The following is a 5789-nucleotide window of genomic DNA, read 5'->3' as shown; positions in this document are numbered from 1 at the left end:
AACACTGCAGCCAATTCAGTCATATTCATGCAAGCCAAAGTCAAATGAATGAATTTTGTTTAAATGTGTTGTGCCTAAGTAACCAGTTGATCACTGACACAAACAAAAACACACAGGGTAATCATGGCAAAAGAAATGTGCTGGCTCCAAGATAATTTCTTCAGCAGGGAACTCTACATGTAGTTTGACATTCATAAGCACCATGTTCATTTGTGAAGTTGTCACATACAGCCCAAAAAGATTGATGTATGTCTTGAAAGCATAACCATGGATTTTTTTAACAATCTTGTTTCCTGAAAGCATGTTTATCATAATAGAGCGTGGTGCGAGATTGTCACGTTTCATCAGCCTTCCTCTGGATTCAAGGGTTGATGCTGTGTGACAGGTTTATGTGGGGACTTGACTGGAATGCTGTACAACACACTGTTACTTCATAATGACCTGTCTGGCCTATCAACATCAGCTCCAATGGTGGTGCTGGACTTGGGGGGTATTACATGGGTAATGCTATTTTCCTGAGAATTATCATTTTCTGGGAGTCTCAGATAGCAACATTTCATTATGAAACACTAGATTCTTTTGGAGAAAATGTGTGAAAGGACCAAAGAGAGAATGTGGGTGGTGAAGGTGGGTTGGGTGGGTGGTTAAGGTGAAAATGGTAGATGGAAACTGTGAAATGAGTCAGTGGTTAGAGAGAGATGAGTGGGTGGTGAAGATGGGTTGGGTGGTTGGTGGATTTGAGATTTGTGATTGGTGAAGGCGAGATGGGTGGATGTGAAAGTGAGATGGATGGTGGTAAAGGTGGGATGGGTGGGTGGTGAAGGTGAGATGGGTGGGTGAAGGTAGGATGGGTGGTGAAGGTGGGATGGGTGGGTGAAGGTAGGATGGGTGGTGAAGGTGGGATGGGTGGGTGGTGATGGTGGGATGTGGGGTGGTGAAGGTGGGATGAATTGGTGGTAAAAGTGAGGTGGGTGGGTGGATGTGAAGCAAGGATTAACGGCTGGTGAAACATTAAGAGGATATTCAGTTGTTGAGGCTCTGATACACCTATGAGGTTTAGAGCTTAGACAATATATCAATATATATATCAAAATCGAAATCCATTTGCAGCAGCTATGGAGCACCTCAGCATTGGGCAACAGCACTGTCAGACTGACTGATTTAGACTCCAAAACAGTATCCTTCCTTCATACATAACATTTGTCTATAGTCGCATTCTCACAATATGTAACTAAAACAAAAGGGCAGGCTTGGATAATGTCAATTCTTCCAGTACAGCATTCATATTATCATGTCCCCATGCTGGGAGCTACAAGATAGAAGCAAGATGGATGCTTCAGACAGACCAATGAACCTTGCCCCTCTCCTCTCCTCTCCTCTCTTCAAACCTACACACACAGTAGACCTACATGCAACGTGAGCTGTATGAGCAGAGATGCTGGGGAAGTGTCTGTGGGTGAGAGAGAGGCAAAATGTCACCAGACATGAAGTAATATAATAGATGCCCCCCCCCCCCCCCCCCCCCCCCCGACAAAAAAAATTAAAAGCGGATCACAATGATCACATGCACATTGAGCATCACCAGAGACCATTATAATCTATTATTATGGTCTCTGGTATCACATATATTTCATAAGATGACAGATACACTCATCTCTTCAATTCAGAGTGGGTGGTTGGGTAGCTCAGTGGTTAAAGCATTCACTCTTCATGCCAAAGGCCTGGGTTTGATTCCCGACAAGGATACACTGTGTGAAGCCCATTTCTGGTGTCCTCTGCTGTGATTTTGCTGAAATATTGCTACAAGAGGCATAAATTAGAACTCACTAACTCGCTACAGGTTGCAATAAATCCTTCACTTCTTTACATGAGATTGTCATTTGCTGGAGCACACATCACTCTCCCATCCCATCACTGTAACTCAATACACTCAACGACAACAAACTAGCCATTCACTAACTTGAATTATAGCTACTCTCATTGTAATCCTCAACCCTCAACTCGGTCTTACTCACCATGAGATCTCTTTCTGACCACCATCGTTCAACTAGGTCTCCTAGCTTCACTAGAGATCCTTCTTTCTTTCCACCTTCTATCAACTACATATCCTCACTTCACTAGATAGCCCCATCTCTCCGCCTTCTGTCAACTAGATCTATTCACTCACTAGATATCCCTATCTTTCCACCTTCTATCATCCAGATCTATTCACTTCACTAGATATCCCTATCTTTCCACCTTCTATCATCTAGATCTCTTGACTCACTAGATATCCCTATCTTTCCACCTTCTATCATCTAGATCTCTTCACTCACTAGATATCCCTATCTTTCCACCTTCTATCATCTAGATCTCCAGGCTCTACAATAGGTCCCCATCTATCCACCTTCTCTCAACCAGATCTCCTCACTGCTCTCATTAGATATCCTTCCTTCAACCAATTCATCACTTCATCCACTTTCTCTTACTTCGGTCCTGTTCATCATACAAGATGGAAGATGCCCAGAACTCTGTCTGTGGTAGGTGGGAGAGAGGTGTAACACAAGCACAGGATGGGGAATACCTCCACAGTGTGGAGTCTTCACTAATTACCACAATCTTCCATATCACCCACCTCTAACTGCCACTTAGATAAACCATTGTCTTATGTTAACATACAGTCTTTCACTTTGCTGACTGACAACTTGTGTTGAATGTTCTACAACTAAACCTTCTTTATGTTTGCTTTTATTTTCTGTGGTCTTTGAACTTTTTTTCTGACATAGATGGCTTTGTTCCGCACAGCATGTGATCTAGTATCCTTGATAGGAATCTCTTACCAAATAAAGATTGTCTCAAATACAGCTGATGAAACACTTGTCTTTGAAGGAGCAAATCTCCTACGATCATTTCTGTTTAAAGTATACACAGGGGACCATTTCAGATCTGTTAAACTGACGATCAGACAGGCACTGAGGTGGTCTTACAGATCAAACCTTTTCACAAATTTCAATATTTCCTCCACACAATTTTTTGTAACCCAACCAGTAAACATAACTAGGATAAAATGAGGAATGTGTTTGGATAAAGACTCTCACAGTTACAATCTCAAATGGTATAGTTTACAAGTTTTCTGTGATTGAGGGATTAAACTTAACCATGATTAAATATCTCTGACAGTATTCCACAGACATAACACTGACTGCCAATCCTATATTTTTAACCAGGATTCTTGAAGAACATTAAACATTCTTTTTCTTGGAGCCATTTAAAACAGCATTTCCACAACACAGAACAAGAAGACGATTATCTCAAGATTCCATGGATAAAAACTAAGGAGACATGTTGTCTAGATCTACCAGAATGCTTTTGGTTATGAAACCATGATAATTATCAAAACCAGGAATATATTCCAACCTCAAAAAATCACAAAAATAACGCCCAGCACACATTCCCGCATAAATGATGAATCTGGGAAGGATTATGATGTGCAAGATGTGCTTATAATAATTTTTCAGGTTGAACCTGTGAAATTTGAAAGTTTTAGGCATAATATTTATGTATCAAGTACGCATGAGCACCACAGAGAGCTATATCAGACTGGGCTGAGACTCCTAAGATAAGGACGTATTCAGCATGAGCCAAGAGGTCACAACATTTTCATGGCAGATAAGGAAGAAACTTGACTGCTTCTTTTTTAAGACTTTTTGGAGCTTATTTGATCAGTTCAGTGACCATATTGCAAGGCAAGTTGATAAGCAGGAAGGCTGTAGCCATTTTGGAGATATTTCAGATGTATCATGGAGCTGCTCCTGGAGGTAGAAGAGGGTCCCTATGGACACAGCAGGAGTTGCTATCACAGATGAATAGTTGATAGAAGTGATTCAAGACTCAGGATGTTTTTTTTTTCCTGGCATATATGCTTCAGATACTTGAGATTATCATCAAACATTTTCTTGAAAGATTGTTTTGGCACACTTCAGCCATATGGCCAGCTGAGTATAGGTTTTTCCTGTCCCACCATGCCATGTTGTTATTTGGAAGTAGGAGAGGTGGCCTTGACCTTTGTCATGAATGTTTATATTTTGTGTTTGCAATTCTACTTGCTTTTTCCTGATTTCCATCTATACTATATGAATTAGAATCCTGCTTTTATTTGTCACATTAAGTGTGTTTAATTTAGAGCTTCATGTTTCAGTATTTTTCCTGCAATCTCTCCATGTCATAGAAGAAAAAGATGATTTTTCTTTTGAACAAAGACACCAAAAGTTTCAAAAGCAAAAAACATGACTAGTTATAAAGGATACTAAATGGTATGTGGATGAGTTTTAAACTTTCCCTAAATTCAGTGTAACAGTGATATTGTTGTTAAAATGCCTGCAAGAACATCCATCTAGGATAAAGTGTCAGAGGAGTGATTCATTGATAATGGTAAGTTGGACTGCAATGAACCACAAGAACATGGAACATCATTCGTAATATCAACCACTGGTTCATCCAGATCCATCGTTTCAAAGTCTTGTCAAATAAGTTGAATTGTAACCCTTAGTTTTGACATTCACTCACTTCTCTTCATGTGTAGTATCGTGTCATGGAGATCTGTTTCAGACAGGAGTGGGTGAGGGAGTATGGCTTTATGATGCTTTGAGCAATATTCCAGCAATATTCCAGCAACATCATGACACAGGCAGTAGTGACAGAGTGACCTTAGTGACAGTAGTTAGTGAGTCAGTTCAGTTTTACACCTCACTCAACAATATTCCAGCAACATCATGACACAGGCAGTAGTGACAGAGTGACCTTAGTGACAGTAGTTAGTGAGTCAGTTCAGTTTTACACCTCACTCAACAATATTCCAGCAACATCATGACACAGGCAGTAGTGACAGAGTGACCTTAGTGACAGTAGTTAGTGAGTCAGTTCAGTTTTACACCATACTCAACAATATTCCAGCGATATGGTGGCGGTATGTAAATAATCTGGACCAGACAATCAAATGATCAACAGCATGAGTGTTGTTCTGTGAAATTGGGAACCAATGACATGTGTTCACCAAGTCAGCAAGCCTGACCACCCAATCCCATTAGTTGTCTCTTACAACAAGCATGGGTTACTGAAGATCAGTTCTAACCTAGTGCAGCAGTCTAAACTTTCCCCGAGGAAGATTTGTCCCGGGATATTCTTTCTCTGGGGAAAGTTTGGGCTAGGCTGAAGTTTTCACCCCTAGACCAAAGTTTCCCCCTGTTATTTTGCCCTGTTTTCTATGAAAGGGGGGAGATTCTGGCCTAGATAGGCCACTTCTTCCCCACCCTTGTTCTTACATCAAAAGGGGGAGATTCTAGCTTAGCTAGGCTAATTCTTTCAAAACTTTGATTCAATATCAAAGTGGGGAGATTGTGTCGCAGCTAGGCTATTCCTTCTAGATTGTAATTCTATCCTTTAAAGAGGGAAGTCTACATAAGTGAACTTTTATTTATAGTTTTGTAGAAGTTTTAGTTTAAACTATCAATTATTATTATTATTATTATTTGAGACTTGAATAATGCCCTGGCTTCAAATATCACACCAAAATGTAGCAGTTTTCCTGTCAATGTCCCTCAAATCACCACAGAAACAAACTGACAGTGGGGATCACAATACACCTGGATGGCAGCTCATAATATCAATCACTGAACACAGTTATACAAAGGCTGTCATATAGCTATGTGAGGCATTAAACAACAAAAACACCAAACAAACAAAAACTCAACAGCACTCAGCCACCATCAGAAGTGAAAGCTAACTAATGATTGACATGACATGCAGTGACC

The sequence above is a fragment of the Haliotis asinina genome, chromosome 7, assembly GCF_037392515.1.
Source record: "Haliotis asinina isolate JCU_RB_2024 chromosome 7, JCU_Hal_asi_v2, whole genome shotgun sequence".
NCBI lineage: Eukaryota > Metazoa > Mollusca > Gastropoda > Lepetellida > Haliotidae > Haliotis > Haliotis asinina.
Note: the sequence above shows the minus strand (reverse complement) of the source record.